Source organism: Ambystoma mexicanum, chromosome 6q (genome assembly GCF_040938575.1).
Source record: "Ambystoma mexicanum isolate Mex_15411 chromosome 6q, UKY_AmexF1_1, whole genome shotgun sequence".
In the NCBI taxonomy this organism is placed as follows: Eukaryota; Metazoa; Chordata; class Amphibia; order Caudata; family Ambystomatidae; genus Ambystoma; species Ambystoma mexicanum.
Genome location: NC_090937.1, coordinates 1,156,939,104 through 1,156,954,119, shown reverse-complemented (window position 1 = coordinate 1,156,954,119; position 15,016 = coordinate 1,156,939,104). Strand labels below are relative to the sequence as shown.

Genomic DNA, 15,016 nt, shown 5'->3' with positions numbered 1-15,016 from the left:
TGGGGCTGTGGGGTCACCACACCCAGCCCACATCTGCCCATTGGTTTCACTTCCGGATGTCACTTCTCTGCAGAGCAGGTATGATATTAAACAGACAAACCATAAAATAACAATCTGCATGTTTTACTGGTTGCCCAACACACAAGCAAGTTTACTTTCTGCAATCCTTCACAATCTGGGTTTTCCATTCAGCCAGAAAATAAATACCACATGCAGTGGCAGGCAGTATTCTGTTTCTGCATAGAGCATAGGCAAGAATACATCATTTGTTATTTTTAGTTTCTTGTCGTTAAAACCCAAAGCTATGCATACTATGTCCCCTTCACAAGAATTCAGGTATTCTGTAATGAGATGGCCTTTGCAAATTGGATGTCAAGAGCCATAAAAACATGCCCGTCTGGCACTAAAAGTCATTTTAGGAGATCTCAAACTAGCTCTCTGATGGAAGAAGTAACCCTAGCTGAAACATTTCAATCTCCAAAGCTCCCATTTTATTGCACGATTGAAAACTCCTAAATAGCTATAGGCACTTAGCTTACCCACTGTTTTACTACTGACCAGAATAAATAACAAAAAATGTTGGTCACGCTCTTAAACAACAGGAAATTATAGGCCTCATCAGGGCCTTGGTGGATACAGCCAATGCTTTTGGTGTTACCGCAATTTGGTCTGGCGCAATTTGCACCGGATCCCGAGTTGCGGTGGTGCTGCAATTTCCCATTTGTTTAGAGCCCTTAGGACTCTATGGGGCGTTTTGGGTCTTTTATCACCAGCGCTAAAAGCACTGGCTGTAATTATGCTGAAAATGGGTAGAAAGCTGGAAATTTACCTCCAGCTCAAAGCTCGGGATTGGGCGGAGCAGAAATGCAGCGCTAATAGTGCTACTGCCATAGTTTTACTGCTCCGGCCAACCCCTGATTAGGCCCCCTATATCTACTATCTACGAGACTTTATCGGACCATAAAACTCAAGAATATTTCTGCACTTGCTGATCGCAAAGTTTGAGATTATTCCTTTACCTGCCTTCTGCAGTCTGAAAAAGCCATTTAGAAGTCAAAGTGCATCTTGCAAGAAAGCCCTAACCAATGATTTCTGATTCATTGTTAATAGTCACTTGTATTGAGATTCATGAATTCCACATTTATTTATAATAATATGGATACATGTTTTTTTCATCTGATGGATTTAAAACCTTATCTTTCTGTGTGCGTGCAACAGTTCTGAATAAAAAGTGTCAGTCTGTCGCACCCCCAGTCATCAATATGGCCCACGCAACATGAATCCCTCGTAATGATGGGGACCCTCCTTGACCACCCTGACATTGTCGCCCCTCTGATTATTACAGTCTATCTTGGCTTAATTTCGTTTTTATTTTATTGTTTAAAGCGCTGACCTAGCTCGAGAGAGGCAGAGCACTGTACAGTGTGTGGGTTTTGGGATGGCATCTTTTAACAGTTGCGCAGTACTGTGTGTTGCATTCTGGTTGTCCATTGGGATAAGTCCTTAGATTAGTGTAGTTGAAAAAAACACGTACACAGATTTGTGAAATTGGAGAATTGTGTGGGCAGTCCTAACTGATACTGGGATTGAGTTCCAGATGGTGGGTGCGTGACAAGAGAAGCATTGTTTCTAGGTGCCCTCTTTTCGCACAAGTTGTGATTTGAGCCGGTTGGTTGATTTGCTGCACAAGGAACGTGTGCCACCAGATATGTGGAGCTTAGCCACCAGGTACGCTGGTGCGCTACTCATTACTGTTTTGTAGATGATACATGTAATCTTTAACAGTATCCTGGCCTGGAGAGGAAGCCAATGTTTCTCTTTGTTTTGCGCCTGCTATATGTCCTTATATTTTGCACCCTCATAAACTAGCTCACTACTTTTTTTCATATTTCTACTATTGTAGAGGCACCCTTTGTGGGAATGCTTCCACCATCTGTAAATGTGTTATTGTAAATCATTCCTGATCGAAATTTCCCTTTCTTCAAATGGATACAAATTGAAAAATCCAATGTAGTTTGCATAGAACGGAAGTGATTTGGTCAAATTTCCATGTATCGGTAATAAGTGCTGGGGTAATAAGTCGTAGTGGATTGCTTTTAGGGAAGTCAAGTGAGTGGTTGGGAGCCCCATCAGGAAGGCATTTACCCCATCAATGTGCAAGACCACAAGGTCCTGCACTACATTCTGGGAAGTTCTGCGGTGTAATGAAGGGTTTGATTTAGCAAAGGGTGGAGATTTGGAGCCAGGCCATTTGGGCCTTCTTGGCTGTGTTTCTGGAAGGAAAACCTGCTGTCAATGAAGCCCAAGGAATTTTGCTGAATTCGAGAGTTGCGGATCAAGTCCTTCTATGCGCAGATCAGTGAGCCATTGTTGGACAAATAGTTGTTTAGCAGGGGAACAAATGAGAACAAGGTGTTAGGTTTGAGGTAAACAGAAAGGCAGAAGTCCCCGTCTTTCAGACTCTGGGAACAATAATTATAATACCTGAAAAAGTGAGATCTGGAACAATGAATTGGCAATACATTTTAATTATTGACTTATAAGTAAAAATCAATTGTTTTTATTTCTATTTCAAACATTTCATGGAAGATACAGACAATAACACAGTGCAATTATGTATTTAAGAATTCAATTCATTCAACCCATACACCACGTTCAATCCATTCATGTACACGGTAAAACTATACACTGAATAAAACTGTGTACAGAAACAATTACAGCGTAGAGGAAAATAGTAAATGAAACAACAATGAAGCCAAAGAAAAATATTTTGAAAATTGTATAATTTTAAATGTAGACAGGAGAAGACTGAAATAGCTCAATTTCGATAATATTGACTTCCTGTTACTCCAAAAGAAAGCACCGACTGGTTTCGACATTGACAAAATAATTCTAAAACGTCTTCATCAGAGGGATTAGTAAATAGTGCAGGCCGTCTAATTCACATACAACCAGTTAAATATAGCACCAGTCAGTAATGGAACATTTGGAAGCCTTCACAGGTAGTGTCAGCGTCTCCAGCAGGGACAGCTTGAAAATTAACAAGACTGGAGTTCATCCACATCACAGTTTTGCCATCAGGTTGCCCCACCACTAGAGTACCACGGAGTTGGTGGAAACAAGCCTACTGTTACAGGCAGACAGCCAGTGGAAACCATGCCGCAGCGGTGCAGGTTGCCTCCGCAAATGTGTTGGTCAAATGGAGCAGGAGCAGTTATCCGGGATCACATGCTTTAGTAGGTGGTGAGGCTGCGATTTGAGACGGCTCTACAGCTTAAGTACTTGACCACATATCTTCTGAGGTACAGTTGTTAGGAGTATGTGTTAATGTTTGGCTTTCAGAATACTGCCTGCAAATGCTGCTCTCTGCACCCCGTCTTCCACAACCAGTTTTATTGAGTGTATAGTTTAACTGTGTACATGGATATATTGAATGTGTTGTATGGGTTGAATGAATTGAATTCTTTTGAATTGAATTCTTGAATGAATAATTGCATTATGTTATTCTTGTTATCCTCCATGAAATTTTAGAAATATAAATAAAAACAATTGATTTTCAGCTATGAGTAAATGATTTAAATGCATTGTTAATCCATTGTTCCAGATCTCACTTTTTCAGATGTCATAGTTCAGTTTGTGGTAGGCAGTTGACAACCAGAACTGGATGATAGCTAGATAAGCATGGAGACTGATGTCCTTTGGGCTTTCAATTCTCATGTACAGCTGAGTAGAGTTTTCCCAGGACCCCTATTCACTTGTGGCTTCCCATTGATGGGAGGATGAGTGGGTGGCGACAGGGACGTCGGCTGGGTAAGGTGTTGTCATAAGAGGGAAGTTCTAGGCTAACAGTGGAAGTTGTGAAAGCCTATTATAAAGTGACCTCATATCCTGAGACAAAGCCATATTCTAATTCTCAGTCTTCTGACCGTCTGGCGAGGACTGTATTCCTCAGGTCATTCAGTCACACACTTCTTTGCCTTTTTCTGCTGACTCAGCGGCCATGTTTCCTACTGACTAATAGGTCGGTATTAGCACTGCCATGCGGGAAAGCCCTGTATTGTATCCCTCTTGCGTTAGTGGTTTTCTCTGTACCTTTGGGTAGGATGTTATTCTCCGCCACCTGGGATCTCAAAGTGTGGCAAGTATCTTCCGCTACGGCCGGTGTCCTTCAAACTTACACCAAGGGCTGGTGCTGGAGGCCCTAGCTGGCTGTTCTCCAACACTTCTCTGTAGACCTGGCTTCTGGCAGCCTCTGTGCCCAGGTGTTTAGAAGGCTCTTCATGCTCTTCTTCACCTGTAACCTGGTCTGATCTGTATAGTGGCCCACTATGCTTCGCCACCTCTGGTTATGTAAACCTTATAGGAATGGGCCATTTTAACTATGCCAATGGAGGGCCCTCTCCATATCTTTTCTTCTCCATCTCCTCTCACCATATCGCAAATATCACTCTGGAACACAGTCCAAGGACCCCCACACAGAGGGTTGCGACTCTTTTTTGTTACGCTCACCTGGCTCCCAGAGGGGCGTCGGTCGGACCCGGACTGCTGCGGCCTCCAGCCACGTGATGCGTAGTGCAGCGATGACTGACTGGATCTGCCCTCCTAATCTTGTTTGCTTGACCCGTAGAAATATTCTCCTACAAGTGGAGAGATGGATTTAGCCACTTGTTGATTCAAGTGATAGCACCCCACTGTGCTCCCCACTAATCACCTCTGAAGCGCCCTCTCAGCAATCTCACCTTATATTCTTGAAGGATGAGCCCTCCATCCTGCAAAGCACACAGGGGCTCATTGACGACCAGTTACTTCACTGGCCTGAAGATATTGGAAGAGTTTGTAGACGAATCCTGACTCCAAAAGGTCCTGGCGAAGAGCCATAAGTATATAGTTCGTAAGAGTTCAAAATGTCTGGAATTCACTCCTGTCCAATTCCTCTTTTATCTTGCAGCTTTGACGCAATAAGAAGGTTGACAGCTGAAAGCGCTCCGGTAAAAGTCTGTGTTACCCAACAGTGTCCGGTAAATAATGCCAAGGGTTAAACTTGCTACTTTCTCCTTATTTTACAGGTGCGGCATAAGAAGATGTGGCGTGCTGATTGATGAATTATACCTCCGGCGGTAAAATCAGGTAAGCATATGGCAGCTAAAGAGATTGTCTCTGTCTGTTCGGGATTCGGCGGTGTAAAGATGGAGACAGCGCCGGATCGAAGAGATGCTGCGTGGAACGGTGAGTGTGGCACGGTGCTGCTGCTGGCAATGCGACGCGTTTAAAACAAAGTCTTTCCTCTGGTTTGAAGATGCGATGAATCCGGAATCGGGTAATAAATCAGGTAATACTCTTGTTCTAACCTTTGCTTCTTTCCTTCTTTCTAGGTGCTCCAGGTTCGAGGCGGGCGTGGCAGAAGGCTGGATGCTGCTGCTGGCACGGTGAACGTTACACTGCTGGATGCAGAATAACGCGAAGCGTGTGCTGCTCTTCGGGCGTGGTTTAAATAGCCTCCAAAGTAGTCCCTGGTAGGTATTCCTCCCCGACCACAACCGAGTAACAAAATAGTCCCTAAGGTAAAGTAGTCCCTCCCAGGCCTCACATGGGCTTGGATCTTCTTGCAGCATGGTCTGCATCAGGTAAGTGTGCACCTATGAGCCTGGCGCCTATGGCGCCAGGACTGATGTCCCATATGAGCCTGGCACTATAGGCGCCAGGACTGAACCCAGACAGCCCCTACCAGGGGTTGCTGGGTTTTCTCAAGACGACATGATGCCTGCTTCCGGGGCTGATGGACGTGGTCTGGATGCCCGGGGGTATGCATCATGACATTTGTATAGGTGTGCTACGATTGGTAAGCTCCATTAGTGACCGAGCTTGCGATTGCTTATCTCATGAAGGTTCCATCTCATGCTCCACGTGTCCTTTTCAGTCTTGACTAATCACCAGTGTTGTGCATGTTTCAATGAGACCGGTTGGGCCATGCTGCAGCCCCTATGAACCAAGGACCTATCAATTTCCATCATTTTATTATTGAGCAGACGGGTCATGGATTCCCCTGATCAAGCATAGTCATTTGCGGGTACGCGTATGTCTGTATTCAGCGTATGCGCTCTGAGCATGGGTGCGGCAATCCAATGATACCTCTCAGCTCTCGTCTGGTGCCCAATCGTGCGCTATGCTGGGTTTTGTAGACCCGCCGTGCAGTGAGTTTTTGTTCCTGCGTGTAGTTGCAAGCAGGGCCAACAGAACACGATGGTTCAGGCGCTTGTTTCCTACACTCCCTCTTGGGGGCACATTTCGAAGAATTTTCTTGCTACCAAAGTCATGAAAGACCCTGAACTCCACTCTTGACCCCCTAGTCTAGATCCTGTGAAACCAACTTCTCCTGGAGGATTGCATATATTTCTCCTTGACCCAAACCCCTGATGACCTCCAAGGTTCCCTGAGGGAAGACACTGGCATCCTCCTTTACCGCCATCAAGGAGCGGGAGTGGGGGGGGCTCCATGGCCAACAGAAGACGCGGTCTGTCTATTTCAAAATCATGTTCTTGCCTACACCTGCAAATGTCCAGAACAAAAATACATTGAAATGGAATCGTTTTAAGTTTTCACATGCAAAAGGACAGTGGTAAATACTGTTTTTTGTGGCACCAGCTGTTTCACTTGGTGCAGTTTTGCAGCCATGAGGACATATCTGATCACACAATCAAAAGAACTATTAAGGTGTGGCACCTAATTATGTTCATAAAATGTTTGTCACGTTCTACCACAAAACCGAATCTCCTTCTTAAAAGAGAGCTCAACCTATTCCTTAGCAGTACCGGTCACACACAATGCATACTTTTGACCACGATTAAAATCGGCTCATTGAGGCCTGTGTGTTCTGTATTTATGGAGTAATAAGAGCAATTAATTCAATACGACATATGCAAAGCACACGTGTTGAGGATGGCAGCTGTGTGGTGCATTGAGTATAATGGAGAATGTTTCCAAAGCAAATTCCTAGTTTTATCATTGAGGCTGCATTACCTGTGCGGCCTAGAAATTCATTAATCTCCCGGATGGTTAACCCCCCCCCCACCAAAGAGCTGAAAGCAAATAACATGTCCAGGATAATCAAACACATTTATTTTAGAGAGGTCTGTCCGAGGCCAGCAAATGCACATTTAAAGTGACACCGCCTTTAGTTTGTGAGACTGATGTTTTCACAGCTAATATGTACATACCATCAGCCCCACCTTGAGGCTTCATTCTCTGGCATATCTTTTGATAAAGCAATGGTGGGGACGGGGGGTGAGTAGCTATGAGTATGAGTGATTATCATGGGACAGGTTAATTTGCCTTTCAAAACAAAGACAGACAGCCAGTGGGATAGCCACACCGTAAGTGACTATTAAGCTATTACACTTTCATTGTGATAGCCTCCCCACCCCAGGTGTGGGGGCCCATTAAACTGAACATGATTAAAGTCCCTGATGCTGGGTGGCACCCCTTTTCCTTCAGATTTCCTCGGTCTGGCTCCTTGGGAAAACCACAGTGACATTTTCACAGATAATTCTACAAAGAACATTGGGGGTAAACAGAAAATACAGAATATACAGGCCTCAAGGAGATGGGTTTTAATGCCTGTCAAAAGTATGTCTTTCGTGTGAATAGTCCTGCTATGGAATAGGTTACATGCTCTCTCTAAGGAGACGGTACAGGTTTAGGTTAGAGCATTACAAACTGATTTAAAACATTAATAATTAGGTGATACTCCTTAATACTCAAAAGGACCTCAAACATGAATCAATTATGCTGAGAATTTAGAATGATTTTGTTTCCATAAAAGTCTATCTTTTGAACCTTTTCTGGTTTTCGTGAACTACTTAAAATGAGTGATGCTACTATAAATCACATCATTGGTGTGCACATAGTACAAGACAGTAAACTTCATAGCTGCATGTCTTTTGTTTGTTCTTCCTCTACTATTCGGGTTTCTTCCCAATCAATTTTCGATGAAGTTTCAACTGCTGTTGCAAAAACAACTTTACGCCTTCTAGCTTTTCCACTAGTGCCCACCCAGTGTCAGTGATATTTGCTACTTATTGCAATTCAACTAATGCTGCCATTATCAGCAATATTTGCTCCATATAGCAATTCCGCTTGCTCGCCCATTGTCAGCAAGATTTCCTCCATATAGCAATCAATGGCGAGATCTTCTTTAATATAGCAATTCCACTTGTGCCCCCATTGTCAGTGAGATTTTTTCTCCATATTGCAATTCCACTAGCACCTCCATTGTCTGCGAGATTTGCTCCATATAACATTTCCACGTCTCCCCCATTGTCAGCAAGATTTGTTTCCAGATTCATTCAAATTGATGAACTGCTATATCAGGTTAAGCTGAATCTGTGAATTGACATTTACACCATCCTCATTTTAATTTCATGTCGCATTCTAAAATGCTGCTCTTCTCAAAGTTTTGATGATGTCGATTGGAGACACCTAGATATTGAATGACGGTGAATGAAAGGTAATGAAAAGAATTGCACTGCTATTCCTTCGGAAAGTGGTGAGTCGTATTTTTAATGTTTTGTATTGCTCCCTCTTTCCTTTCAAGAAAGAGATCGAAAGTTTGGGAGTTATTGTACTTTTGAGAGGAACTTGCAGCGCCAGTGACATCTAATTGCTTTCTGACAGAATTGCAAAGACAGCAAGAATTGCACCTTCAATCAAACATTTGTAAATCTTGCCTTGCTTCCCTGTCAAAGTGGATCGCCAGTGTGGGTATCTTGTGCAGCGGCACAGGGCTTTTATCAAAGCCCCCAGTTATACCCCAACAAGGGAATGCCCAGAAAGGATAGTTGTAAGAATTTGAGCACCATGCTGCAATCCGTACCCCCTGAAGTATCTTGACATCACGCCTTTAAACAGATAATGGAAATCACAGCAGTTGCATGTGATGAAAGATCAACAAAACACACACAAGTCCCTTGAGTTTAACACCTTTATTAAGTTTGTTAGGGTGGTATAAATGAGACCTACAGATTCTCCAGAGAAACCGAGATCCTCTGCAGATTCTTGTCTCTCATGTTGATCTCTCCCAGATATCAGAGAGATAGCCCTCCGTAGACTCTAAATTTCTCTCTTAATCTGAACTCTCCCAGGGTCTGGCTCTTCACCTGCGTCGCCAATTCTTCCCCTCTCTGCATTTAGGTCAGAGGCCTGGTTTATGAGGACCAGTGTAATAACTCAGGCACTTTGGTGGTGCTGATAATCTTCTTGATTTCTAACCACTTGATGGGTTAATCTGGGGCCCTATTCCCCTGCCTGAAGAGCACTGGTTAATCCGCTTTGTTAGACATCCAGTCTTTCCCTTCTTTTCTTAAAGGTTCTAATGTCTTGCCTTTGGTTATCCCCCTCTGTATAATTGCTATTTATAGGGCATTGCCAGGTGGCGGTCTAGACCTTAAGAGGCTGTTCGCTATTTTGAAGTTTCATCCTGGGCATGCAGATCTTCAGTGTGGAGCTGTACCGCCGACTGCGTTTTCCCCTACAGGGTTGCAATGCAGGAGCAAGGAAAGCGCCTTCACAGGGTAGTCGGCAAGGAGTTAGAGAAAGAAGTGTCCCGCTCGTGAAGAGCAAGAGCAGAGTCTGTGGCAGTAGCTGCTGCTCCCAGAAATTCTCTCGGGGTAGATTGGGTGGGGAAGGGGACCATGTCAAAACCACTAAGCTGGACAGGCTTACTCTATTGGAATGACACTTAGGTTTAACATGCTGTGCAACGTTTACCTTTGATAACATTACACAAAAGTGACAGGGAGAAGGGAAGATTAGTCTGAGCCGCAGGTAAATGAAAGGCCTTATTACCCACCTTCAATAGCCACCTAGATGGAAGATGTTGCCCAGCATTTGCTAATTATAACTGGGTGGCCTGTAACACATGGTGTAACTCTACGGAATGCCTTGTACCACCTTCAAATAGGCCATTATGCAGCAGGATGGGAGGGGAGGCTGGTGTTCTGCAGACCAAAGGAGGGAATAATGTGACTTTGTCATAGACTATATAAAACCTGTGACAAATGCAAGGAATCTGTCTGTTAACCCCAAGGGGGAGCCACCAACTTTGGGACTTTGAAGGGGAGCCCGCTACGCAATAGCCTTCTTACGGGACAGAGCAAGGATCCCACTGGGGACAAAGTTCCTCACTGTTTATTGGTCACATTGGGGTGGAAAAAGGTAACTATGTACAGGACTCCTTTAACGTAGATGGCTTGGTTTCTTACCTGTACTTGTTATCCCTTCTGATGAAGACCAAGACCGATGGTCTTGCCACTTATCTTCAAGGGAGGAACTTTAATACCACTGGATGCTGTGGCGAATCCCAGCATGTCATCACTGCTTCCGAAGGGGGAGCCCCTTCCCATGAGGCCAAGGTGGTGAGGCGGTTTGGGTCTACTTGGTCGAAAATATTTCACCTTTTCACACTTGACCGAATTGTTTTTGCTCTTTTTTTGGTTGAAAATGTGGCGAGAGACCCCCTACAACTCCCCATAGTATCTCACCCCCAACCCATAAATATATATATATATATATAATAGAATTTGACCGAATTGCGACCAAAAAAATATTTTAAAAAATGTGGTCAAAAGTAAAAGTTCAAATGTTTTTTTTTTTACTAAGGATGCTAATACCGGGGAGGCCGCTACCCAATAGTCCCCCAACCCCCCGGGGGTGGTACTCAGTGGGTGGATCTCATTGGAGGGGAAACCCCCTTTGTGTCCAGTGACCACCATATTGGGAGAAAGCGGTATCCCCACCAATAACCTGACCCTACACCCCCTTCCTACAACAACCCCACCTTTCCTTCACCTCCTCCCTTCCCACCCCTACCCTCTTATACCATGAATTTTCATAGTCCACCAAAAGTAAAAAACACTGAGACGAGGAAGATCTCTAGTGAGTTACATCATACCTCACTCAATGCTGGGACGAGGAGGAGGTGCAGAGCAGTACAGAATACCTATCAGAACACTTTGCCCATTCTAGAGGTTCTCGACAGCCGATTGGAAGAAGCCATGTGAAAAGCAACAAAGGACTTGACGAAGTATCAAGCCCTCCCTGGAGGAGCCGCGAGAGCAAGCACGGATCAGGAGTGAAGGCGGAAGATGACCAGGACGCTGAGAATGAAGGGAGAGAGCCAGAGGCCGGTCTAGGATATGAAGACCCTACGACCAGCAGACAGGGTGAAACCCTGGGCCTTCCTGAGACCCAGGCAGTGCGCAGAGAAGAAACTGTGCTGCCGGGAACACCAAAAATACTGCAGATCCCGCACAGAGCAAGAGCTGAGACCCGGAGAGAGCACAGTGAAGGAAATGTCCAGAAAGAGAAGTTGACTGCAGAGCCGCCACAGATCGGGAGAGACTCCAGAACACCACCGGAGTCCCGAAACCCGCACAAACTGTGCAGTAAGGTATGTTGGTGGCCGGAGCAGCACTGGAGGCCCAATGAGATGGTGGCACGAGCTGAGAAGCTGGAAAAACAGGGTCTGGGATCCTGAAACCGTGGGAGAAACAGTTGACTGGACATGGGCTTATGCTAAGGCTTGGCAGGAGAGTGAACCCAGCCTTCAAAGTGGGAAGCTAAAGTCAGAATTTCAAGGCTTTGACCAGCACCCATATAAAGAGAACTGTGGAACTGATGGATAGCACATGCAGTACTTGGCAAGCGAGTAAACAATCTGTATGTGACACCACAGTTTGGGAGTGCATCCAGGCTGTTTGTTGCAGTGCCTGGTTGGAGGAAACGGGTATGCAAACCAGGGTCAATGACCCACCAGAGTTTACGGGGGCATCCAGGTTGTTCTTCATCGTCCTAGTGCCTGGTGGGAGGAAACCAAGTCTGCAAACTAGGGTCAAAGACTCGCTCCAGTTTGGAAACACATCCAAACTCTGTTTTGTGTTTGCATCTGTGCCTGGTGAAAAGGAATCAGGTCTTCTTGTCAGGGTCAGGGACCCAGGGACAGAAAAGAAGCCCGAGAAGGGGCAACAAGGAGACGGAATTTCCCCCAACAGTTGTTGAACTTTACAAGATGCCTGAATCATAGTCTGATCCTGAACACAATTGTTTACGCTGTTTTAATATACTGTTCACTGTTTCTTTGTGAAGCGCTTTGGTAAAAAGCGCTATATAAAATTCAATAAAATACAAATAGAAAATACAAGGCCGGGGACGCGAGATATTCCCCAATACTTCAAATTCTGAAGATCCCATTCTGTCTTTTGTCCACGGGAAGGGTGCCACTCCCTTTGCGCTGGAAAGACCGAACTTTCATTTTAGTTTAAACTTAAATGTGAGGGACAGAGTTAGGGTTCTGACATTGTTATGTTTGCTTTGGACATTCTGACACTAGTAATTTGAGTTGACGTTTCTTAGAGTTAGGGTAAGATAGGGTTTTCTATTTCTTTTTGCGCTTAAATAGAAGTTTCTCATATGACCCCTCTGTATCAGAGTCTTAGTTCTGCACCCTTACAATACCAAAGACAAGGGAGAGAAGCAGCCGGAGTGCAAGGGAAAAAAAGACCTGCACGACTATGCAGAGGGAGACCCTCCCGCACAGGAAGAAGAAAGAACCACATCAGTAATGTGGTGGACAGAGACGCGAAGAAGCCTGTGGAACACTTCTGCTTGGGGGTCAGTGGAGTACACAGGGAGATGGTGCCATCGCAGGTGAAGGAGCTGAGGTCCTGCCAGAGCAGCGGGTTGATGTCCTGTCGAAACGATGTCTAGAGCCTGTTCGTTCGGAAACGGGACCACCAACGAAAAGGACACAACCATGCAGAGCACAGCCAGGTGTGAACCGCAAAGCCACACTGACTGGAGACTGGAAAACAGACTTTACAGGAAGAAAGGTAGGTGATGTTGTACCGAGAGCAGGTGGAGGGCAGCAAGGTTACAGCAAAGCCCAGCTGGGGCTATGAACCTGTATACCCTAGAAATGGGTAGCAGGGCTGAACATAAGAATAACCCAGTAGGGCATGAGCAAAGTGAGTTACCGAGCAGGGCTCTGCAGGCCTGTAGTCTACGCAGGGTTAGAGATAAGAATACCCTAGGAGGAGTAGAGTGAAGCAGACTACCGAGCGGTTTGGTACAGGCCTGCAGCCCAAGCATGGTTGACCATACAAGTAATCAAGGAAGAATCGAGAGACTTAAGTATCCTAGCAGGCCATAACCAACCCCCAGTTGAGAAACTGCTCACCCCAAGAGGGCTGAACAAAAAGCCACCCCAAACAGGGCTGACCAAGTCTGAGGCATGCCGAGGCTGACAAGGTGAAATATTCTGATAAGACCAGGAGTAAACTTTGTTTCTTTTGTAACTGCCAATCGATACAGATCCGGAAGAGAGTTCCCTCACCCCGCCCCACCAGACAACAGGATAAAGTAAGGACTGTCTGGATTATATGAACAAGGACATTGGGGGCCATTATGACCCGGCGGTCGGTGTCCTGAATTTTTCGGAACCTGGGAATGGGCAATTACCGGGGCATTACAGCCCTGGCGGACCCGGTAATTGCCCATTCCCGGGCGCCGGAAAATATTACTCCCTGTTCGAGTTCCATTGGGCTCAATGGGAACGTGGAGGCCGGATGCACCGGCACTATTCATGAATGCATCCGTTGAGGTCTGCACGCGGGTGCCATTCCGCCCGCCAGGTCTGACCTGCCGGGCCCAAATGCACCCGCTCGCGGGGCTCACGGGCTGAAAGGCAAACAAGCTTACCGGTACGGTTGTTTCCGGACCGGCAAACTTATAATGAGGCCCATTGCCTTGATCTGGATCCAGAAGTAGAGAAGATCACAAATACTCTTTGGGGGGGGTCTGAAAACCAGCCTCCACTATATTGCTACCAGGGGAAAGTAACTTTAGCCTAAGCTCAAGCTTGGATTCTCTTTTCTTTCTTTCATAAGAGGTAGGCTAGTGGATAGATTAGAATAGGTTTGGACGGAGGACCGTTTTCATTAGTGAAACATCCTGACAAGCACCCATTTGTTGTTTTGTAGATTAATGACCCCTTCATAGAAATAGGGTTAGAGGAGGGTTTCTTTAATTTTTCAATAAAGGCCATTGTTTAACCATGTCCTCTTGTCCATCTCCTATGTCTGACTTACCACAAACCCCACAACCCAATATAACATCACCTTTCTGTCCATGTAGTCTTGAGTATATTATCAGTATATTGAGTATATTTGTGGACCACAGCATACTCTGCCAACACCATATCCAACCAGCTTCCTTCTCACCAGAAGCAGCAGCTTGGGTAGCCTCCTTCCTAGAAGGCAGAAGAATGACAGTCTTCTCTGAGAATGCCAGCACTACACCCTCACCAATCAACCGTGGAGTCCCCCAAGGCTCATGTGTTTCCCCCACACTCTATAACATATTCTCAAAGCCCGTCTTCGACTCCCTTCACATTGCATATGCAAATTACGCAGATGATACCCAAATTCTTCTCCCCCCTCACTGGCACCTACTCAGAAGATGCTGCCACACTAAACTCAAACATTCACCATCATTTAAGCCTGGATGGCCTCCCATGGCCTGTGCTTGAAAGTTGACAAAACAGAACTCCTTATGATAATGATGTGTTATTTATATAGCGCCTTAATCCAAAGCGCTTTACAGAGCACATATTTAAATACAATATCACCCAACCGAAAATTATCATGGGACACCAAACAGCTCTGAACAAAATGAACCCTGAATACTCAATCTTCATTATCGATGGCATCCCTATCCCAGTCTCACCCACAGTAAAAACCCTGGGGGTCAATCTAGATGCATCTCTTACACTCACCAGACAAGTCAACGCCATCGCCTCTTCAGCTCCATGCACCACAAAACTCCTTAACGCCGCAAGATCCTTCCTATCGCCAGATAGCTGCGTGATGATCGCTCGCACCGTGGTGGGTGCTAGATCAGACTATGGTAATGCTCTATTTCCCGGCACCTCACCCTACAATCTAAATAAAACGTAAGTCATGCAAAA

The 15,016-nt window shown here is 45.4% G+C and overlaps 1 protein-coding gene across 2 annotated transcripts in view; it reads left to right on the top strand.

Annotated features, from left to right (window-relative positions):
• LIMCH1 (LIM and calponin homology domains 1) overlaps window positions 1–15,016 on the top strand; it is a 1,245,196-nt gene that overhangs the window by 985,098 nt on the left and 245,082 nt on the right. The window lies entirely within an intron of this gene.